The sequence below is a fragment of the Lissotriton vulgaris genome, unplaced genomic scaffold (genome assembly GCF_964263255.1).
Source record: "Lissotriton vulgaris unplaced genomic scaffold, aLisVul1.2 SCAFFOLD_301, whole genome shotgun sequence".
NCBI classification, from domain to species: Eukaryota; Metazoa; Chordata; class Amphibia; order Caudata; family Salamandridae; genus Lissotriton; species Lissotriton vulgaris.
Window position 1 is genome coordinate 568,916 of NW_028244321.1, and position 24,396 is coordinate 593,311.

Genomic DNA, 24,396 nt, shown 5'->3' on the forward strand with positions numbered 1-24,396 from the left:
AGGTTTCTCTACAGCATTTGGTGAGACAAGTGGGCCTTCTTTTATCTTCCATAAATGCAATCTTTCCCGGACCCCTTTATTATATAGCTCTTCAAGGAAAAAATATAAAGCACTTAAAAAGGAGCCTCAAATACTCAAAGATGGTAGACTTCTGTAATATGGGCCATATACTAAAAGCAGCACGAAAACAGAGTGCAATAGGGTCCAAAAAACTTGAGTGACCCATGGGAGTATGCATGCAAGCCTATGGTATTCCAAACTAGAGATATACGCATGCAATTATTGTTTTTAGGAGAGAATGTGCCTGCTGAAAAATACATTATTTTTAAAAAGTGCATTGCAGAATATCAGGAATTTGCTGTGGGACACCTTGAAAACTTGCATACAGCTTATGTGCACATGCCTTACAGTCAGTTGTTGTGGCCGAGTGGTTAAGGCGATGGATTAGAAATCCATTGGGGTCTCCCCGCGCAGGTTCGAATCCTGCCGACAACAAGAATCTTTTTAACATCGGCTACAATTTCAGAAGATAACCTTTAGTATTTCTTCCATGTCAGTTTTATAAATAGGTGGCTTATTTTGGTGTCACTATTGCCATATCACATATTTATTATCGCTCCCCCTTTCATATCTTTGCTATAACTCTCGTCCTTCATTAGCGCTGGTGCAAACGCTTCAAATTATTATACCCTGGCTCTTTCGGTCATACCTGTGCATGCACTTGAAACTTACTTTACCAATAAAAGAAGCAAATAGAGAAATAAAATAAAAGTGCTAGCTGGATTAGGCAAACACACTTCATAAAACTGCATTTTCTTTTCTATTCTCCCCCGTGTTACAAGCTTAACTGCTCCCTGTGTAATTTCTCTTAACCTGCTGTTCCTGGAAGAGAATTTCATCTACAAGCTCTTTCTGTGTTTTTTTCTAGTCTTTTCTTTCCCTTTTCTTAGATTTGTAACTGTTCCTTTACGTGCTCTATTTAGGCGCCATTAATCTCATTTGAGCTCCTTGTACCTGCTGCTGTTTTCTCCACACCTCATACTGTCTTTTCCCTCTTTCTCTCTTTCTCTGCGGTTGGTGGCTACTTTCCAAAGCGTCTGATGCCCCAATGTTCCTTCGTCTTGTTGTCAGACGTGAATTTGAAAAGCAACAAAATTAACAAGCCTTTACCACTCACACATGGCAGAAGTTTATACTTTAATTCAATGAGCTAAGAAAAGTGTGTTGTGGGGCCCCTACGAGCCATGGTGCTTGCTTCATCATAATTAGGCATGCAGTCATTAGCCACAGCTCTGATTATGGGTCAGTTTCAATAATTCCTCAAAAACCTAACCATGCAGTCCCCCCTAACTGTGTAGTTATCTTGCTTTACTGCTGTTTGTGTGATTAGCTCGGAGGAGCTCACGGCAGCATCCTCCCAATAAAAGTGCAGATGGACCGTTCCTTAACTCTTTCTTGCTTCACATACAGATGGCTTGAGGAGGTACAGGGGAGATGCAGGTCTAATAAACAGAATAGAATATCTGCACCAGGTGTGTTTCTCTGCATTGGTGTCCCATCACAGGCCCACCAGTGTATGTGTGATCTTTGACTCCTGCCAGTTCACAAGCAGGCGGGCAGGAAACGGTTTCAGCCTATCAACCACTGAGGAGATAAAGCCTTTGTATAAGGAATGAGGAAGCAATGAACACATTCAACCTATCACAGGAGTAGCCCTGAGCGTTCCGAATTATAATTTCTTCATGTCACTGTACATTATTGAGCCCAAGTAGCTCACCGTGATCGTATAGTGGTTAGTACTCTGCGTTGTGGCCGTAGCAACCTCGGTTCGAATCCGAGTCACGGCATTGTGGTTGGCAATGTCACGGCAGTTGGGTTTTGCCTTTACAGAATTCCCAAATGTACCAGGTGTTTTTGTAAAATGTCTATTAAAAACAGATCCTTTTCAATATTTAAACGATCTAACGACAAATTATTTAAACACACATGATTATAAGATGTATGTATACTGTACCTACTGACATAAATTATCGTTCTTGAACATATTTGCGGTAAGGGGAGCGGAGCTCTCCCCCAGGCCAATCAGAATGCAGATGAATGCAGTTGCAGTTGAGTGACCTGTGTTGTGGCTGTCTACAGGGAATGCACATATGTAGCTGTCTCGCAGCCCAATCCAGACGTCAATTGAAGACAGGTTTTCATGCAAATAGAGCAGTAAGTGCAGAGAAATGCTCACTCTCTAAAAATGGCATTTATATAATAGTAAGATTAAATCCAACCTCACCAGTAGATAGGATTTATCAATAAATAAACAAAGCTTCTCCTCTCTGATATGGAAATACCCCCCAAAAAGTATAAGGGAATACCCAATGCTAACCTATGAGAGGGTCAGACCTCACAGTAGTGAAAAATGTAATAGACTGTTTGATACTACTAGGACATACAAACTACCACAGTACATGTCTTACCTTTTACTTACATAGCATGATGCCCCTAGGACTACCTAGGGCCTACCTTAGGGGTTACTGATATTTAATACAATTGGAGTTTAAGGCTTGGCAAGTAGTTTTAAATGCCAAGTCGAAGTGGCAGTACACTGCAGCACAGGCACTGCAGTAGCAGGCTTGAGACAGGTTTGAAATGCTATTTCTTTGGGCCGCACAATCAGTCCCTGGGTATATGGTATACCACTTTACAAGGGGCTTTCAAGTAAATTAAATCTGTCAGTCAGGTATACTCCAATTATACACATGATTAAGGAAGAAGCACGTGCACTTCAGCACTGATTAGTAGCGATAAAGTGATCAGAGTCCTAAGGCCAACAAAAAGATACAGCAAAATGCGGAGGTGAAAAGCAATAAGGTGGGGTTGGGACCACCTTAAGAATGCAAGGTCTAACAAAAACGAACTAAGGATAACATGAGGGGGGGCGTGGCTTGGACGCCGATGGCGATGGTCGCCTGAGAGCTCGGCTCCGGGACTGAGCCCGGGATTATCCTGTAAATCGGAGGCCGTGGGGCACCCTAATCCCCGCAAACCGTTGATCGAACCGATTGGGACCTGCCGAAGCACCTGGCGCAACTTGAACATGAGTTGATCCGACGGAAAATCGAAGTTTGTGGATCCGCGGAGTGCGCCCCAACATGGCGCCCGGACCTCTTTGTCCCCTTGGTCGGGACCATTAGACTGGAGGAGCATCTCTAGCTACAGCGCACCCTCCACCCTTTCATCTCCCTGTGATATGATGGTCCGGGTATCGATCTGATTGGACTCTGGCAACGGGGATCGCTCCTAGATGGTCGGATGCCCTCACTATAGTGGACCTCGACCCACGGACGCCTGGCGGCCCTAGCCACGGTGCCGACCCCCCGAGCCGCACTTGGCTGCATCTCCCCGATCGACTGACTTCCATGGGCAGCACGGCCCCTTGGCGCCACAAAGTCTCCGGTGGTGTTGGTGACCCTCGCTCCAGGTCCTCATCAGCCAAACGGGCCTGCCCGACCTGGCGCCGATTGTCTCCGCCTCCTCCTCAGTGCCCTCCGACGACGTGGTGGTGGCGCGGCCCGAAGCTGTGGAGGTCCAATAGGCCCTGGAGACGGAGATCGCCGGCCCTCGGCCCGAAGACCACCAACCGGGAGAGACATAGCCGACGCCCGCACTCGGTGGCGCCTCTACCTGACTCCCCACCGTGTGATTCCTGCGACATGGGGAAACGGAGGGGAGCCAAGGGGACTACCGCAGCCGCCTCAGACTCGGAGGCCCCGGACAAAGAGGAACGTGGAGACCCGGAGAGTTCTGGTGGCGCACCATTGCAGCAACAATTTGACCGTGTCTTGGAGGCGATCGCGACCACACGCTCGGCCCTCCAGCAGGACATTGCCCAGGTGGCGACGAGTGAGGCCTCCTTAGAGCGGATCACGGCAAGCTCTCGGATAGGGTCAAGGAAGTGGAGGGCTCGATAAAAACCTTGGAGCCAGCACAGCGAACCCTGGCCGCGACAATGAAGGATGCCCTATCCCGGATTGATGCCCTGGAGCAGCGAGCGGAAGACGCGGAAGGCCGTAACAGGCGAAACAACATTCGAGTGGTGGGCCTGCCGGAGAAGATTGAAGATGGCGACATGGTGGCCTACTTGGAAGCCTGGCTCCGAGACACGGTGGCCCCGGAGGGTCTATCCTCCTTCTACACCCTGGAGCGAGCACATAGAGTCCCAGCGAGGCCACCGCAACGGGGCCGTGCCCCGCGACCGGTGGTGGCACGGTTATTGCACTTTCGGGACAGAGACCTCATCCTTAATGCCGCCAGACATAATGGCCCCTTCAAGGTGGCGAACAGCCAGGTGAACATCTTCCCGGACTACACCTATGAGACCCAACGCAGGCGGTTCTCATTCCTGGCGGTCAAGCGCGAGCTCCGGAGCGAGGGCATCCAATACTCGCTCCTGTTTCCTGCAAGGCTCCGCATAATTGTCGATAACAAGACTCAATTCTTTGATTCCCCGGAGGATGTCTGTAACTGGCTCGAACTCTATAGAGCCGGAAAAGATGGCTTTGGCTCCTCATCTCAGCTAGCAGTGGAGCCTGGACAGCGACGGCGGTCCAAAAGGATTCGGAGTCGCCGTGGCCGGTCAGGTGGACCCTCGACTGCGGAGACGTCGACGGAGCGGAAGGGAGTGTTGGAGGTGTTGTCTGCGCTGTCTGGCTCACGGGACGGTACCATTGAAGAGGAAGCGGACCCTGGTGACGAGGGGGTGCCAACAGACTCGGAGGAATCGGTGACCGATAGCGTCCACAGGCCGGTGATCACACCGAAATCGGTTGAGGACCTTCTGGATGGACAGGGTTGACGGGGTGAGCTGCATCCATTTGGGTGGGGGCCCGCAGCGGGGGTGGCGGGGGCCGGTGATTGATCATGAATCCCGGGGAAGTGGGGGTGGGGTGCCATGCTCGTGCCCTGAGGGTTTCTTTTACTGTTTTGGGCTTGCTTTAGTCCTGGTAGCCCGAGCATCGAGGGCCCACTGCCAACGCCCAGCCCGCACCTGGCCCTTAAGGCCTTCCTACGGTGGCGACCGCAGGATTAGTCGGGGATAGGGGGTTTTCTGGGGGTATGGTTTGGATGGGAACTAGATGGTGTTATTTGGGTCCTGTTCTGGGGAGGGTGGGCAGGGGTTTGGGTCGAATCGGGGTTGTTGAGTTTTGGTTGGGGAAAATGGCCACCATCAGTGCTGGGTCGATTGTTGCTCTTTCTTTGTTGGGACCCCGATGGGGAGACTTTGCACGAACAATGTGGGACAATGGCTGATGTTGCTAATGTGAAATGTATTACTTGGAACGTGCGGGGGCTTCACACCATGTCTAGGCGTCACAAAGTCCACGCTTATTTAGTGCGTAGAGGGGTACAAATAGCGCTGCTGCAGGAGACCCATCTGAACAAGGCGGAAGGGGCGGCGCTACAGCGTAGGTGGAGAGGGCAGGTCTTTTGCACTTCGTACTCCGCGTATGCCAGGGGGGCGCTAATTTGGATCAGAGCTGGGGTTCCCTTCCAGGTCACGAAATCAGTGGTGGATCCGGAGGGGCACTACGTGGCCATTTTGGGCACTCTGGGGGGGAGGGACCTAAACGTTTGCTGTGTTTACGCGCCCAATGTGGACCAGCTTGCCTTCCTTTCCAGGTTATCGGGCTCGTTGGCCCACTTCTTCTCCGGGCCCCTCCTGATCTGTGGGGATTTCAATTCAGTAGTAGATGTGGAGAATGACCGCTCACATCCCCCCCTCCCTGACTCTCCGGTTCGCCGTGTGGCTAAAGGTCGTAGGGACTGGCAGACACACTGGGGTCTGACGGATATCTGGAGGGCGCAACACCCCGACACTAGAGACTATTCCTACTTCTCAGGCCTGCACGAGTTACACGTCCGACTGGACGGATTTCTTGGCTCGACTGACTTGGTTTCAGCGGCGGTCCGGTCTGAATATTTGACCAGGACCATCTCAGATCATAACCCTCTCCTGCTGGACCTTCGCAGGTTTCCTGGGGCGGCCTGCAGTGCCCACCTGGAAGTTGCGTCCCGAAATCCTAGAAGACAGTTTATTCAAAGCGGACCTAGGAGATAAGATCTCGGAATACTTCGCGTCCAACGGGGGCACTGCGAGTTCGAGGGCGCCTGAATGGGACGCTTTTAAGGTGGTGGTAAGGGGTTACTGCATCTCCAAAAAGGTAGGCATGAGGCGAGTTATCCTTGACGACTTAGATACAGCTGATCGGAAACTCCGTGAGTTGGAACTCCGCCGCCCCGGGCGCCCTGAACTCCAGGAACGCACGGCGGAGGCGAAGGAGGCGGTAGCGGCGGAGGTCGAACGGCTGCGCTGTTTCGACTACAAGGCCTATACTGTTAGGTCCCTCGCAGAGGGGGATAGATCGAGCGCATTGCTGGCATGGCTAGCTAACCCTACGCGCCAGACCTCTCTGACGACGTCCATGCGCACAGCGGACGGGACCGAAGTACACACTCAGCCTGAGATTCTGAGCTGTTACCTGCACTACTACGAACGTTTGTACCGCAGTCGTTCTGCCAGAGACCCTGACCTGCTCGATGATTATCTGCGACCCCTGGAGCTCCCAACAGTGGAGCCTGACGTAGCGAAAGCCCTGGGGTCCGACATAGAACTGGGGGAGATTCGCAGCGCCATTCAAAAGATGGCGAGGAATAAGACCCCGGGCCTGGACGGCCTTCCTGTTGAATTTTATGCAGCTTATGCTGATCTCCTAGCACCAAGGTTGCTGATAGTGTATAGAGAGGCGAAGCGGCTTGGTCGGCTCCCCGGCTCAATGTGCGAGGCCTTAGTGGTTCCCCTCCTCAAGCCGGGAAGGGACTCGTCCGATCCGGCGTCCTACCGTCCTTTATCAATGCTGACGGTCGATTATAAAATACTGAGCAGCATCTTGCCTTCGAGGTTGCTAGGTCACATGAGCTCCCTGGTACATGAGGACCAGGCTGGATTCATCCCCAGACGAAACACGACCATGAACATCCGTAGGTTGTTCCGCTTGCTGGGAGAACCGCTCGTGGACGCCCCATGCCCGGTGGTCCTATCGGTAGATTTGGAGAAGGCTTTTGACAGCCTGGAATGGGACTACCTGCGCACTGTGTTACTGCGATTCGGCCTCGGCGAGGGTTTCATCAGATGGACCACGGTCCTATATGCCTCGGCATCGGCCAGGGTTCGGGCAGGCCCGCTGATCTCCTCACAATACCCGGTGGAGAGAGGCACGAGACAGGGTTGTTCATTATCCCTGCTTCTCTTTGCGTTAGCGGTGGAGCCACTGGCGCTGCTACTCCGATCGGGAGTCCATTATAATGGCTTGTGGACACCTTCGGGCCCACACTACATCTCGCTGTACGCCGATGACCTGTTGCTCTTCCTTGAGGACCCGGTTGCTGCCCTGAATGGAGCTGCGACGGCGCTCACGGCGTTTGGGGAGGTCTCGGGCCTTCGGGTGAATTGGGCTAAGACCTGTCTTTTCCCGGTTCGCAAGGGCACACCTAGCCCTGATATCAGTAGAGAGATTAGGTGGGAACCTGACTGCTTTAAGTACCTGGGGGTGTACGTCTACCATGAACCATCTGATCTCCTGGATGGGAACATAGCTCACAGCACTCGAGCGCTGCGGGGTAGCATGGACTTCTGGGCTGTTCTACCGCTCTTGGTGGCAGGGCGGATCGCTTTGCTCAAAATGGTGGCGCTCCCCCGGTTGCTGTATTATTTCCGGGCGCTACCGATCTGGGTCCCAACGGCCACATTTCAACTGTTACGGTCAATGGTGGTCGGATTCCTCTGGGGTTCGGGCCGCCGAAGAGTGGCCCTCAAGACCCTGATGAGGCCGAAAGCTGAGGGTGGGCTTGCGGTGCCGGACTTTGAAAAGTACTACTTGGCGGCGCAGCTACAGACCCTCACCCAGGAGGTCGCCAGGGAATTCCGAGGCCCGGAGGACAGAAGAGGCACGGGGATGGCCAGGCATGTTCTCTCCTTCATAGCGCTGCGACAGTGTTTGGCCTTGCAGGACTTGACGCTTGAGGAGAAGACCATTCGCCTGTGTTGGAACCGAGTCCACGCCCGGGGCCAGTTGCGAACACCGTATGCACCCGAAATACCTTTGGGTATGCTGACGGCCCTGCCTCATGGCGGTGATTGGTCACGATTAGCGGACTGGGAGGACGCGGGCCTACAATTGGTGGGTGACCTCTACGAGGACGGGGCGCTTTTGCCCTTTCAGGAGCTCACTGATCGCTTCGAGGTTCCTCGCAGCAACTTTCTATTGCACTCGGCCCTGGTCCGAGCGATCCAGGCGCACTGGAAGCACGGGCAGGAGGAACCTCCTACGTCACCGGTGTGCCAATACGTCATGATGTCTGCGGGTACGGTGAAGGCGGTCACTTGCCTATACGGTAGACTGCTCAATGAGGGGTTGGCCCCCCTCACTACCTTAAGAACCCGTTGGGAGGAAGACATAGGTAAGGAGATCCCAGAGACGACCTGGTCCCAACTCGTGCGGCGAGCCTGGAAGGGCACGCGCCACACCCGCTTTCAATTGGTCCACTACTACGTACTCCATAGGGCATATTTGACCCCGGCGAAAATCCAACAGTATTTTGCCACGGGCTCCGCGGACTGCCCCAGATGCGAGGCGCCGGATGCAGACCTCCTCCACATGTTGTGGTCCTGCCCGGGATTGTCCTCCTACTGGCTGGAAGTGGGGAAGACCCTGGAGGAGTTAACGGGGAGATCCTTATCGGTTGATGCAGCAGTGGGACTCCTACACTGGTTTCCACATACCCCCAAAAACAAAATTACTAGTAAATTCATTGATTTGGGGCTTCTCCTTGCTAAACGAGAGGTGACCAGGAACTGGAAGGCACGGGTTGGTCCGACGGGGGCCCGATGGCACAGCGAACTCTTGAAATGGGCGGCGGGAGAAAGCACGCTGAGGTACCAGTTAGCTAGGAGACAACACAACGAGAAGGCGCAGGAGGCAGCGCTAGAATGGGAGACATTAGTGCAGGCCCTCAGGGATTATTGCGCCCCCAGCGATTCCGAAAGTGAGGAAGCAGCTCGCCCCGAGTCCCGATAGGCGATTGCACTTTACAGGTCTGTTGCTTTCCTCGTGGGTCCTCTCACAGATCCTATTACGGTTGTTGCCGTGCACTGGTGGTGGGGTTGGGCAGGGGTTAATTTGGTGCATAGTGTTTTGAGGGAGGAGTTTTTCTTTTGGTTTTGTAGGATTGTTTAGAAAAGCAGATGACGGACAGTGGATCATCCGGACCAGCTTCGACTCCCTGTTGAGTCCCCATTGGATATCGCCGCCCGACCATTGGATTGTGGGCTGAATGGCTGTGTAAGGGTTCATCCTGCTGGGGGACGGAGGGTTGTATTCCACTGATTTTGATTGATCTATAATGCTGGTCAGATATGTAACAATTTACTAATTCCTGCAATAAAAATATATTTAAAAAAAAAAAGATAAGGATAACATGAGTAAAACATCAGGTTTCTCTACAGCATTTGGTGGGACAAGTGGGCCTTCTTTTATCTTCCATAAATGCAATCTTTCCCGGACCCCTTTATTATATAGCTCTTCAAGGAAAAAATATAAAGCACTTACAAAGGAGCCTCAAATACTCAAAGATGGTAGACTTCTGTAATATGGGCCATATACTAAAAGCAGCACGAAAACAGAGTGCAATAGGGTCCAAAAAACTTGAGTGACCCATGGGAGTATGCATGCAAGCCTATGGTATTCCAAACTAGAGATATACGCATGCAATTTTTGTTTTTAGGAGAGAATGTGCCTGCTGAAAAATACATTATTTTTAAAAAGTGCATTGCAGAATATCAGGAATTTGCTGTGGGACACCTTGAAAACTTGCATACAGATTATGTGCACATGCTTTACAGTCAGTTGTTGTGGCCGAGTGGTTAAGGCGATGGACTAGAAATCCATTGGGGTCTCCCCACGCAGGTTCGAATCCTGCCGACAACGAGAATATTTTTAACATCGGCTGCAATTTCAGAAGATAACCTTTAGTATTTCTTCCATGTCAGTTTTATAAATAGGTGGCTTATTTTGGTGTCACTATTGCCATATCACATATTTATTATCGCTCCCCCTTTCATATCTTTGCTATAACTCTCGTCCTTCATTAGCTCTGGTGCAAACGCTTCAAATTATTATACCCTGGCTCTCTCGGTCATACCTGTGCATGCACTTGAAACTTACTTTACCAATAAAAGAAGCAAATAGAGAAATAAAATAAAAGTGCTAGCTGGATTAGGCAAACACACTTCATAAAACTGCATTTTCTTTTCTATTCTCCCCGTGTTACAAGCTTAACTGCTCCCTGTGTAATTTCTCTTAACCTGCTGTCCCTGGAAGAGAATTTCATCTACAAGCTCTTTCTGTGTTTTTTCCTAGTCTTTTCTTTCCCTTTTCTTAGATTTGAACTGTTCCTTTACGTGCTCTATTTATGCGCCATTAATCTCATTTGAGCTCCTTGTACCTGCTGCTGTTTTCTCCACACCTCATACTGGCTTTTCCCTCTTTATCTCTTTCTCTGCGGTTGGTGGCTACTTTCCAAAGCGTCTGATTCCCCAATGTTCCTTCGTCTTGTTGTCAGACGTGAATTTGAAAAGCAACAAAATTAACAAGCCTTTACCACTCACACATGGCAGGAGTTTATACTTTAATTCAATGAGCTAAGAAAAGTGTGTTGCGGGGCCCCTACGAGCCATGGTGCTTGCTTCATCATAATTAGGCATGCTGTCATTAGCCACAGCTCTGATTATGGGTCACTGAGGTCAGTTTCAATAATTCCTCAAAAACCTAACCATGCAGTCCCCCCTAACTGTGTAGTTATCTTGCTTTACTGCTGTTTGTGTGATTAGCTGGGAGGAGCTCACGGCAGCATCCTCCCAATAAAAGTGTAGATGGACCGTTCCTTAACTCTTTCTTGCTTCACATACAGATGGCTTGAGGAGGTACAGGGGAGATGCAGGTCTAATAAACAGAATAGAATATCTGCGCCAGGTGTGTTTCTCTGCATTGGTGTCCCATCACAGGCCCACCAGTGTATGTGTGATCTTTGACTCCTGCCAGTTCACAAGCAGGCGGCCAGGAAACGGTTTCAGCCTATCAACCACTGAGGAGATAAAGCCTTTGTATAAGGAATGAGGAAGCAATGAACACATTCAGCCTATCACAGGAGTAGCCCTGAGTGTTCCGAATTATAATTTCTTCATGTCACTGTATGTTATTGAGCCCAAGTAGCTCGCCGTGATCGTATAGTGGTTAGTACTCTGCGTTGTGGCCGCAGCAACCTCGGTTCGAATCCGAGTCACGGCATTGTGGTTGGCAATGTCACAGCAGTTGGGTTTTTCCTTTACAGAATTACCAAATGTACCAGTTGTTTTTGTAAAATGTCTATTAAAAACAGATCCTTTTCAATATTTAAACGATCTAACAACAAATTATTTAAACACACATGATTATAAGATGTAGGTATACTGTACTTACTGACATAAATTATCGTTCTTGAACATATTTGCGGTAAGGGGAGCAGAGCTCTCCCCCAGGCCAATCAGAATGCAGATGAATGCAGTTGCAGTTGAGTGACCTGTGTTGTGGCTGTCTACAGGGAATGCACATATGTAGCTGTCTCGCAGCCCAATCCAGACGTCAATTGAAGACAGGTTTTCATGCAAATAGAGCAGTAAGTGCAGAGAAATGCTCACTCTCTAAAAATGGCATTTATACAATAGTAAGATTAAATCCAACCTCACCAGTAGATAGGATTTATCAATAAATAAATAAAGCTTCTCCTCTCTGATATGGAATTACCCCCCAAAAAGTATAAGGGAATACCCAAAGCTAACCAATGAGAGGGGCAGACCTCACAGTAGTGAAAAATGTAATAGACTGTTTGATACTACTAGGACATACAAACTACCACAGTACATGTCTTACCTTTTACTTACATAGCATGATGCCCCTAGGACTACAGGGCCTACCTTAGGGGTTACTGATATGTAATAAAATTGGAGTTTAAGGCTTGGCAAGTAGTTTTGAATGCCAAGTCGAAGTGGCAGTACACTGCAGCACAGGCACTGCAGTAGCAGGCTTGAGACAGGTTTGAAATGCTATTTCTTTGGGCGGCACAATCAGTCCCTGGGTATATGGTATACCACTTTACAAGGGGCTTTCAAGTAAATTAAATCTGTCAGTCAGGTATACTCCAATTATACACATGATTAAGGAAGAAGCACGTGCATTTCAGCACTGATTAGTAGCGATAAAGTGATCAGAGTCCTAAGGCCAATAAAAAGATACAGCAAAATGCGGAGGTGAAAAGCAATAAGGTGGGGTTGGGACCCCCTTAAGAATGCAAGGTCTAACAAAAACGAACTAAGGATAACATGAGTAAAACATCAGGTTTCTCTACAGCATTTGGTGAGACAAGTGGGCCTTCTTTTATCTTCCATAAATGCAATCTTTCCCGGACCTCTTTATTATATAGCTCTTCAAGGAAAAAATATAAAGCACTTACAAAGGAGCCTCAAATATTCAAAGATGGTAGACTTCTGTAATATGGGCCATATACTAAAAGCAGCACGAAAACAGAGTGCAATAGGGTCCAAAAAACTTGAGTGACCCATGGGAGTATGCATGCAAGCCTATGGTATTCCAAACTAGAGATATACGCATGCAATTTTTGTTTTTAGGAGAGAATGTGCCTGCTGAAAAATATATTATTTTTAAAAAGTGCATTGCAGAATATCAGGAATTTGCTGTGGGACACCTTGAAAACTTGCATACAGATTATGTGCACACGCCTTACAGTCAGTTGTTGTGGCCGAGTGGTTAAGGCGATGCACTAGAAATCCATTGGGGTCTCCCCGCGCAGGTTCGAATCCTGCCGACAACGAGAATCTTTTTAACATTGGCTACAATTTCAGAAGTTAACCTTTAGTATTTCTTCCATGTCAGTTTTATAAATAGGTGGCTTATTTTGGTGTCACTATTGCCGTATGACATTTTTATTATCGCTCCCCCTTTCATATCTTTGCTATAACTCTCGTCCTTCATTAGCGCTGGTGCAAACGCTTCAAATTATTATACCCTGGCTCTCTCGGTCATACCTGTGCATGCACTTGAAACTTACTTTACCAATAAAAGAAGCAATTAGAGAAATCAAATAAAAGTGCTAGCTGGATTAGGCAAACACACTTCATAAAACTGCATTTTCTTTTCTATTCTCCCCCGTGTTACAAGCTTAACTGCTCCCTGTGTAATTTCTCTTAACCTGCTGTTCCTGGAAGAGAATTTCATCTACAAGCTCTTTCTGTGTTTTTTCCTAGTCTTTTCTTTCCCTTTTCTTAGTTTTGTAACTGTTCCTTTACGTGCTCTATTTAGGCGCCATTAATCTCATTTGAGCTCCTTGTACCTGCTGCTGTTTTCTCCACACCTCATACTGTCTTTTCCCTCTTTCTCTCTTTCTCTGCGGTTGGTGGCTACTTTCCGAAGCGTCTGATGCCCCAATGTTTCTTTGTCTTGTTGTCAGACGTGAATTTGAAAAGCAACAAAATTAACAAGCCTTTACCACTCACACATGGCAGAAGTTTATACTTTAATTCAATGAGCTAAGAAAAGTGTGCTGTGGGGCCCCTACGAGCCATGGTGCTTGCTTCATCATAATTAGGCATGCAGTCATTAGCCACAGCTCTGATTATGGGTCACTGAGGTCAGTTTCAATAATTCCTCAAAAACCTAACCATGCAGTCCCCCCTAACTGTGTAGTTATCTTGCTTTACTGCTGTTTGTGTGATTAGCTGGGAGGAGCTCACGGCAGCATCCTCCCAATAAAAGTGTAGATTGACCGTTCCTTAACTCTTTCTTGCTTCACATACAGATGGCTTGAGGAGGTACAGGGGAGATGCAGGTCTAATAAACAGAATAGGATATCTGTGCCAGGTGTGTTTCTCTGCATTGGTGTCCCATCACAGGCCCACCAGTGTATGTGTGATCTTTGACTCCTTCCAGTTCACATGCAGGTGGCCAGGAAACGGTTTCAGCCTATCAACCACTGAGGAAATAAAGCCTTTGTATAAGGAATGAGGAAGCAATGAACACATTCAGCCTATCACAGGAGTAGCCCTGAGTGTTCCGAATTATAATTTCTTCATGTCACTGTACGTTATTGAGCCCAAGTAGCTCGCTGTGATCGTATAGTGGTTAGTACTCTGCGTTGTGACCGCAGCAACCTCGGTTCGATTCCGAGTCACGGCATTGTGGTTGGCAATGTCACGGCAGTTGGGTTTTTCCTTTACAGAATTCCCAAATGTACCAGTTGTTTTTGTAAAATGTCTATTAAAAACAGATCCTTTTCAATATTTAAACGATCTAACGACAAATTATTTAAACACACATGATTATAAGATGTAGGTATACTGTACTTACTGACATAAATTATCGTTCTTGAACATATTTGCGGTAAGGGGAGCGGAGCTCTCCCCCTGGCCAATCAGAATGCAGATGAATGCAGTTCCAGTTGAGTGACCTGTGTTGTGGCTGTCTACAGGGAATGCACATATGTAGCTGTCTCGCAGCCCAATCCAGAGGTCAATTGGAGACAGGTTTTCATGCAAATAGAGCAGTAAGTGCAGAGAAATGCTCACTCTCTAAAAATGGCATTTATACAATAGTAAGATTAAATCCAACCTCACCAGTAGATAGGATTTATCAATAAATAAATAAAGCTTCTCCTCTCTGATATGGAATTACCCCCCAAAAAGTATAAGGGAATACCCAATGCTAACCTATGAGAGGGGCAGACCTCACAGTAGTGAAAAATGTAATAGACTGTTTGATACTACTAGGACATACAAACTACCACAGTACATGTCTTACCTTTTACTTACATAGCATGATGCCCCTAGGACTACCTAGGGCCTACCTTAGGGGTTACTGATATGTAATAAAATTGGAGTTTAAGGCTTGGCAAGTAGTTTTAAATGCCAAGTCGAAGTGGCAGTACACTGCAGCACAGGCACTGCAGTAGCAGGCTTGAGACAGGTTTGAAATGCTATTTCTTTGGGCGGCACAATCAGTCCCTGGGTATATGGTATACCACTTTACAAGGGGCTTTCAAGTAAATTAAATCTGTCAGTCAGGTATACTCCAATTATACACATGATTAGGGAAGAAGCACGTGCACTTCAGCACTGATTAGTAGCGATAAAGTGATCAGAGTCCTAAGGCCAACAAAAAGATACAGCAAAATGCGGAGGTGAAAAGCAATAAGGTGGGGTTGGGACCACCTTAAGAATGCAAGGTCTAACAAAAACGAACTAAGGATAACATGAGTAAAACATCAGGTTTCTCTACAGCATTTGGTGAGACAAGTGGGCCTTCTTTTATCTTCCATAAATGCAATCTTTCCCGGACCCCTTTATTATATAGCTCTTCAAGGAAAAAATATAAAGCACTTACAAAGGAGCCTCAAATACTCAAAGATGGTAGACTTTTGTAATATGGGCCATATACTAAAAGCAGCACGAAAACAGAGTGCAATAGGGTCCCAAAAACTTGAGTGACCCATGAGAGTATGCATGCAAGATTATGGTAATCCAAACTAGAGATATACGCCTGCAATTTTTGTTTTTAGGAGAGAATGTTCCTGCTGAAAAAAACATTATTTTTAAAAAGTGCATTGCAGAATATCAGGAATTTGCTGTGGGACACCTTGAAAACTTGCATACAGATTATGTGCACACGCCTCACAGTCAGTTGTTGTGGCCGAGTGGTTCAGGCGATGGACTAGAAATCCATTGGGGTCTCCCCGCGCAGGTTCGAATCCTGCCGACAAGGAGATCTTTTTTTAACATCTGCTACAATTTCAGAAGTTAACCTTTAGTATTTCTTCCATGTCAGTTTTATAAATAGGTGGCTTATTTTGGTGTCACTATTGCCATATCACATATTTATTATCGCTCCCCCTTTCATATCTTTGCTATAACTCTCGTCCTTCATTAGCGCTGGTGCAAGCGCTTCAAATTATTATACCCTGACTCTCTCGGTCATACCTGTGCATGCACTTGAAACTTACTTTACCAATAAAAGAAGGCAATAGAAAAAATAAAATAAAAGTGCTAGCTGGATTAGGCAAACACACTTCATAAAACTGCATTTTCTTTTCTATTCTCCCCCGTGTTACAAGCTTAACTGCTCCCTGTGTAATTTCTCTTAACCTGCTGTTCCTGGAAGAGAATTTCATCTACAAGCTCTTTCTGTGTTTTTTCCTAGTCTTTTCTTTCCCTTTTCTTAGATTTGTAACTGTTCCTCTACGTGCTCTATTTAGGCGCCATTAATCTCATTTGAGCTCCTTGTACCTGCTACTGTTTTCTCCACACCTCATACTGTCTTTTCCCTCTTTCTCTCTTTCTCTGCGGTTGGTGGCTACTTTCCAAAGCGTCTGATGCCCCAATGTTCCTTCGTCTTGTTGTCAGACGTGAATTTGAAAAGCAACAAAATTAACAAGCCTTTACCACTCACACATGGCAGAAGTTTATACTTTAATTTAATGAGCTAAGAAAAGTGTGCTGTGGGGCCCCTACGAGCCATGGTGCTTGCTTCATCATAATTAGGCATGCAGTCATTAGCCACAGCTCTGATTATGGGTCACTGAGGTCAGTTTCAATAATTCCACAAAAACCTAACCATGCAGTCCCCCCTAACTGTGTAGTTATCTTGCTTTACTGCTGTTTGTGTGATTAGCTGGGAGGAGCTCACGGCAGCATCCTCCCAATAAAAGTGTAGATGGACCGTTCCTTAACTCTTTCTTGCTTCACATACAGATGGCTTGAGGAGGTACAGGGGAGATGCAGGTCTAATAAACAGAATAGGATATCTGTGCCAGGTGTGTTTCTCTGCATTGGTGTCCCATCACAGGCCCACCAGTGTATGTGTGATCTTTGACTCCTTCCAGTTCACATGCAGGTGGCCAGGAAACGGTTTCAGCCTATCAACCACTGAGGAAATAAAGCCTTTGTATAAGGAATGAGGAAGCAATGAACACATTCAGCCTATCACAGGAGTAGCCCTGAGTGTTCCGAATTATAATTTCTTCATGTCACTGTACGTTATTGAGCCCAAGTAGCTTGCCGTGATCGTATAGTGGTTAGTACTCTGCGTTGTGACCGCAGCAACCTCGGTTCGATTCCGAGTCACGGCATTGTGGTTGGCAATGTCACGGCAGTTGGGTTTTTCCTTTACAGAATTCCCAAATGTACCAGTTGTTTTTGTAAAATGTCTAATAAAAACAGATCCTTTTCAATATTTAAACGATCTAACGACAAATTATTTAAACACACATGATTATAAGATGTAGGTATACTGTACTTACTGATATAAATTATCGTTCTTGAACATATTTGCGGTAAGGGGAGCGGAGCTCTCCCCAGGCCAATCAGAATGCAGATGAATGCAGTTGCAGTTGAGTGACCTGTGTTGTGGCTGTCTACAGGGAATGCACATATGTAGCTGTCTCGCAGCCCAATCCAGACGTCAATTGGAGACAGGTTTTCATGCAAATAGAGCAGTAAGTGCAGAGAAATGCTCACTCTCTAAAAATGTCATTTATACAATAGTAAGATTAAATCCAACCTCACCAGTAGATAGGATTTATCAATAAATAAATAAAGCTTCTCCTCTCTGATATGGAATTACCACCCAAAAAGTAGAAGGGAATACCCAATGCTAACCTATGAGAGGGGCAGACCTCACAGTAGTGAAAAATGTAGTAGACTGTTTGATACTACTAGGACATACAAACTACCACAGTACATGTCTTACCTTTTACTTACATAGCATGATGCCCCTAGGACTACCTAGGGCCTACCTTAGGGGTTACTGATATGTAATAAAATTGGAGTTTAAGGCTTCGCAAGTAGTTTTAAATGCCAAGTCGAAGTGGCAGTACACTGCAGCACAGGCACTGCAGTAGCAGGCTTGAGACAGGTTTTAAATGCTATTTCTTTGGGCGGCACAATCAGTCCCTGGGTATATGGTATACCACTTTACAAGGGGCTTTCAAGTAAATTAAATCTGTCAGTCAGGTATACTCCAATTATACACATGATTAGGGAAGAAGCACGTGCACTTCAGCACTGATTAGTAGCGATAAAGTGATCAGAGTCCTAAGGCCAACAAAAAGATACAGCAAAATGCGGAGGTGAAAAGCAATAAGGTGGGGTTGGGACCACCTTAAGAATGCAAGGTCTAACAAAAATGAACTAAGGATAACATGAGTAAAACATCAGGTTTCTCTACAGCATTTGGTGAGACAAGTGGGCCTTCTTTTATCTTCCATAAATGCAATCTTTACCGGACCCCTTTATTATATAGCTCTTCAAGGAAAAAATATAAAGCACTTACAAAGGAGCATCAAATACTCAAAGATGGTAGACTTCTGTAATACGGGCCATATACTAAAAGCAGCACGAAAACAGAGTGCAATAGGGTCCAAAAAACTTGAGTGACCCATGAGAGTATGCATGCAAGCCTATGGTATTCCAAACTAGAGATATAAGCATGCAATTTTAGTTTTTAGGAGAGAATGTGCCTGCTGAAAAAAACATTATTTTTAAAAAGTGCATTGCAGAATATCAGGAATTTGCTGTGGGACACCTTGAAAACTTGCATACAGATTATGTGCACACTCCTTACAGTCAGTGTTTGTGGCCGAGTGGTTAAGGCGATGGTCTATAAATCCATTGAGGTCTCCCTGCGCAGGTTCGAATCCTGCTGACAACGAGAATCTTTTAACATCGGCTACAATTTCAGAAGTTAACCTTTAGTATTTCTTCCATGTCAGTTTTATAAATAGGTGGCTTATTTTGGTGTCACTATTGCCATATCACATATTTGTTATCGCTCCCCCTTTCATATCTTTGCTATAACTCTCATCCTTCATTAGCGCTGGTGCAAACGCTTCAAATTATTATACCCTGGCTCTCTCGGTCATACCTGTGCATGCACTTGAAACTTACTTTACCAATAAAAGAAGCAAATAGAGAAATAAAATAAAAGTGCTAGCTGGATTAGGCAAACACACTTCATAAAACTGCATTTTCTTTTCTATCCTCCCCCGTGTTACAAGCCTAACTGCTCCCTGTGTAATTTCTCTTAACCTGCTGTCCCTGGAAGAGAATTTCATCTACAGGCTCTTTCTGTGTTTTTTCCTAGCCTTTTCTTTCCCTTTTCTTAGATTTGTAACTGTTCCTTTATGTGCTCTATTTATGCGCCATTAATCTCATTTGAGCTCCTTGTACCTGCTGCTGTTTTCTCCACACCTCATACTGTCTTTTCCTTCTTTCTCTCTTTCTCTGTGGTTGGTGGCTACTTTCCAAAGCGTCTGATGCTCCAATGTTCGTCTTGTTGTCAGACGTGAATTTGAAAAGAAACAAATTTAACAAGCCTTTACCACTCACACATGGCAGAAGTTTATACTTTAATTCAATGAGCTAAGAAAAGTGTGTTGTGGGGCCCCTACGAGCCATGGTGCTTGCTTCATCTTGATTAGGCATGCAGTTATTAGCCACAGCTCTGATTATGGGTCACTGAGGTCAGTTTCAATAATTCCTCAAAAACCTAACTATGCAGTCCCCCCTAACTGTGTAGTTATCTTGCTTTACTGCTGTTTGTGTGATTAGCTGGGAGGAGCTCACGGCAGCATCCTCCCAATAAAAGTGCAGATGGACCGTTCCTTAACTCTTTCTTGCTTCACATACAGATGGCTTGAGGAGGTACAGGGGAGATGCAGGTCTAATAAACAGAATAGAATATCTGCGCCAGGTGTGTTTCTCTGCATTGGTGTCCCATCACAGGCCCACCAGTGTATGTGTGATCTTTGACTCCTGCCAGTTCACAAGCAGGCGGCCAGGAAACGGTTTCAGCCTATCAACCACTGAGGAGATAAAGCCTTTGTATAAGGAATGAGGAAGCAATGAACACATTCAGCCTATCACAGGAGTAGCCCTGAGTGTTCCTAATTATAATTTCTTCATGTCACTGTATGTTATTGAGCCCAAGTAGCTCGCCGTGATCGTATAGTGGTTAGTACTTTGCGTTGTGGCCGCAGCAACCTCGGTTCGAATCCGAGTCACGGTGTTGTGGTTGGCAATGTCACGGCAGTTGGGTATTTCCTTTACAGAATTCCCAAATGTACCAGTTGTTTTTGTAAAATGTCTATTAAAAACAGATCCTTTTCAATATTTAAACGATCTAACAACAAATTATTTAAACACACATGATTATAAGATGTAGGTATACTGTACTTACTGACATAAATTATCGTTCTTGAAAATATTTGCGGTAAGGGGAGCGGAGCTCTCCCCCAGGCCAATCAGAATGCAGATGAATGCAGTTGCAGTTGAGTGACCTGTGTTGTGGCTGTCTACAGGGAATGCACATATGTAGCTGTCTCGCAGCCCAATCCAGACGCCAATTGAAGACAGGTTTTCATGCAAATAGAGCAGTAAGTGCAGAGAAATGCTCACTCTCTAAAAATGGCATTTATACAATAGTAAGATTAAATCCAACCTCACGAGTAGATAGGATTTATCAATAAATAAATAAAGTCTCTCCTCTCTGATATGGAATTACCCCCAAAAAAGTATAAGGGAATACCCAATGCTAACCTATGAGAGGGGCAGACCTCACAGTAGTGAAAAATGTACTAGACTGTTTGATACTACTAGGACATACAAACTACCACAGTACATGTCTTTTTTTTTTTTTTTTATCCTCATTTTGCGGGTTAAGTAAAACGAAAAGAAAGGCGTTTGGGGGATCATACACATCTGAACAAGGTGTTTCACAAAACTGCCCCTGATCGTCTATCGAGAGGTACAAGGGGTAGGCCTCGTTCTTGATCTGATCAGTTCTCCTCTGCACACCTCCATCTTACTCAATAATTCCACTGCTCAGGAGTTATGTGACCCTTTGGATGTTTGACAGACTTCAAGTCATGCCAGGAATTATTGTCCGCTTAATCATTGGAATTAGAAAAAAAAAAAAAGAAAAAAAAGTAAAGAAAAAAAGAGAAACGAAAAGAAAAAGGGAAACCGGCAAAGGGGCCTCTGGCAGGAAGAGATTATTGATTATTGTCTAGATTTAATATAATTTTCCAGGATCTCCCAGTATTTCATTTTTTTGGTTTGTTTCCCTTTTCTATCTAGACTACTAATTCTTATTGCCGTGTTTAACCAGCTTTCATGTGTTGGGGGAACCGGTTTTGTCCAATTAATACAAATCTCTCTGCGAGCTAACAAGATCATGACAAATAATAAGTTTTCTTGGTGATTGTCTAACTTTATCTGATTCAGTTGAGTAGTGCAATATATCCCAAAAATAATTAAAATAATACTCACAGTTATTGGAGTTGCCAGTATTGCGGTTAGAGTCTTACCAATTTCTTGCCAATATTGTGTGAGCGAGGGGCACCCACAGAACATATGTATATCATCCGCTTTTTCCTCTCCGCATTTGCTGCATGATTTTACGGAAGTTCCTTTGAACTTTGATAACTTTTTGGGGGTCCAGTACGCTCTGTGTATAGAGAAAAGGTGATTCCTCTTTAGTGGGGCGGACTTTACACATAACCAACATTTTTCTACTGATTTTTTCCAGAATTGACAAAGGTCTGAAGCTTCATATTGTAAGTCTTTCTTCCATATTTTTTCAGCAGTTGTTAATTCTTCTTTTTCTGTTTCAATTAATGCCCAATACCATTTTGATACTTCCTTCTTTAATACCGTTTCACCCACCATTTCTGGTTCTAGGTTTTCCGGATCTGAGGCTCCCTTTGGAATGTTGCTTACCCAACTGCTCAGTTGATAATATTTAAATTTTGAAATTTTGCGGTCTGTAATTATTTGCAAATGATCCCATGATATCAGGGAGTGTCCAGATAAAAGTTGTCCCCATTTTTCAATGCCATGCTGCCTAAGTGGTTTTGATAAAGAGTCTTTTAAACAGTCAGGGGTGCCTGGGGAGTCCCAAATTGGAGCCATATTACTATAATATGGAATCTGTGTAATGGATCTTATTTGATTCCAGATCTTGACGGCATTCTTCAGAACTTTTAGTTTGACTTTTTTGAAAAATTTCGGGTGGCCAAACTTGAAGAGGAAATAATCTTCGCCATTTGTCAGGTATTGCAAGTATATTGGATATGCTTGGTGTGCTTTCAGTAAGACTCTAGCGTTTTTGAATTGGAAGGATCTGTAATATTCATATAAATCTGGACTTGCTATGCCCCCTTGTTCCTTCTTTCTCCTGAGTTTATTCCATGAAATTCTTGCACTCTTTGATGACCAAATAAAGCTAGATATTTCTCCTTGTATTTTTTTTAGGGCATCCTTCTCGAATTCTGATGGAATGTTATTGAAAAGATAGGTAAATTTTGGAATAATTGACATTTTAATTATATTAGAATACCGAAAAAGCTTAATGGTAGACCTGACCAGATTTTGAAGAGCCTTCTCGTTTCATTCATAATTAGGTTGAGGTTTATTTCCGCTAGTTTCCCAAGATCTTGTGTTATGGTAATTCCTAAATATTTTATTTTATCCTTCAAAAGCGGTGAAGTTAATTGTGAGTTCCAGCTCATTATCTCCGTTTTGTCAGTATTTATCAGATATCCTGAAACTTTTCCAAATTTATTCATTTCTTCATCAATTGCCATTTTAGAGAAATTGTAATTATCCGTGAACACCATTAGGTCATCTGCGTAGAGCGCTACTTTCCTTGTCCATTGTAAATATCTGAAAGGTGTGATATTGATGTTATTTCTAATGGAGCATGCCAAGGGTTCAATATATAAATTAAAATGTAATGGAGATAAAGGACATCCCTGACTTGTGCCTCTTTGGATCTCAATATTTTCTGTAAGGTTGCCGTTGACAGCTACCTTTGTTCTTGGGTTCGAATAAATTTCGCTAACCATGTGGATGAAGTTGAAACCGAACTTGCTTTTCTCTATGCTTTTGATTAGAAAAGCCCAATTTACACAATCGAAAGCTTTGGCGGCATCATATGTGATAAGTGTAAGAGGAAGATTTTCCAGTATCGCTATGTCGATTGTTGCTATTAGTTCATGCGTGATTTCTTGTATCTGTCTGCCTTTTATAAAACCCTTTTGGTCCTGATCGATTAATTTAGGCATAACTTTAGATACTCTTTTTGCTATTATGTTCATGAAGATCTTATAATCGCAATTTAGGAGCGATATTGGTCTATATGATGCGCAGATCTTTGGGTTTTTTCCTGGTTTAAGCAGTATGCTTATCGTGGCATTGTTCCATGAGTCTGGGATCATTTCATGTTCCAGATATATCTTGTTCATCGTTTCAGTTAGAGGTTCGATTAGTGTTTCTTTCAGCGCGGTATAAAATTCGTTGGGCAATGCGTCTGGACCTGCCGCTTTTCCTTTCTTTAGTTGACTTATGGCGCTCCTTACTTCTTCTACTGTTATTTCAGAATTCATAAGCTCCGCCTCTTCCTCCGTCAAATGCGGGAGTTGGATCTTTTCAAGGTAATTTTCAATTTCTTCTTCTGTTGGATTTGTGTCCTCCTTATATATTGAAGTGAAGAAATTGAAGAATTCCTTTCTTATTGCGACATAATCTGAAGAGACGGTTGATTGATCCTGATTATATATGTTTAAAATATTGTTTCTGGATTGATCTGTTTTCGTTTTCCAAGCTAGGACAGTACATGTCTTACCTTTTACTTACATACCAAGATGCCCCTAGGACTACCTAGGGCCTACCTTAGGGGTTACTGATATGTAATAAAATTGGAGTTTAAGGCTTGGCAAGTAGTTTTAAATGCCAAGTCGAAGTGACAGTACACTGCAGCACAGGCACTGCAGTAGCAGGCTTGAGACAGGTTTGAAATGCTATTTCTTTGGCGGCACAATCAGTCCCTGGATATATGGTATACCACTTTACAAGGGGCTTTCAAGTAAATTAAATCTGTCAGTCAGGTATACTCCAATTATACACATGATTAGGGAAGAAGCACGTGCACTTCAGCACTGATTAGTAGCGATAAAGTGATCAGAGTCCTAAGGCCAACAAAAAGATACAGCAAAATGCGGAGGTGAAAAGCAATAAGGTGGGGTTGGGAATACCTTAAGAATGCAAGGTCTAACAAAAACGAACTAAGGATAACATGAGTAAAACATCAGGTTTCTCGACAGCATTTGGTGAGACAAGTGGGCCTTCTTTTATCTTCCATAAATGCAATCTTTCCCGGACCCCTTTATTATATAGCTCTTCAAGGAAAA

The 24,396-nt window shown here is 45.2% G+C and overlaps 6 non-coding genes across 6 annotated transcripts; all 6 read left to right on the plus strand.

Moving 5' to 3' along the window:
* Positions 1-413: 413 nt before the first annotated feature.
* On the plus strand, positions 414-495 carry TRNAS-AGA (transfer RNA serine (anticodon AGA)). Its single transcript has one exon. It is a non-coding gene; the product is annotated as a tRNA-Ser (tRNA).
* Positions 496-9,952: 9,457 nt separating this feature from the next.
* TRNAS-AGA (transfer RNA serine (anticodon AGA)) lies at positions 9,953-10,034 on the plus strand. The gene has a single exon. It is a non-coding gene; the product is annotated as a tRNA-Ser (tRNA).
* A 1,287-nt stretch (positions 10,035-11,321) lies between these two features.
* Positions 11,322-11,393, plus strand: TRNAH-GUG (transfer RNA histidin (anticodon GUG)). Its single transcript has one exon. It is a non-coding gene; the product is annotated as a tRNA-His (tRNA).
* A 2,868-nt stretch (positions 11,394-14,261) lies between these two features.
* TRNAH-GUG (transfer RNA histidin (anticodon GUG)) lies at positions 14,262-14,333 on the plus strand. Its single transcript has one exon. It is a non-coding gene; the product is annotated as a tRNA-His (tRNA).
* A 2,872-nt stretch (positions 14,334-17,205) lies between these two features.
* TRNAH-GUG (transfer RNA histidin (anticodon GUG)) lies at positions 17,206-17,277 on the plus strand. Its single transcript has one exon. It is a non-coding gene; the product is annotated as a tRNA-His (tRNA).
* A 1,498-nt stretch (positions 17,278-18,775) lies between these two features.
* Positions 18,776-18,857, plus strand: TRNAY-AUA (transfer RNA tyrosine (anticodon AUA)). The gene has a single exon. It is a non-coding gene; the product is annotated as a tRNA-Tyr (tRNA).
* Positions 18,858-24,396: the final 5,539 nt, after the last annotated feature.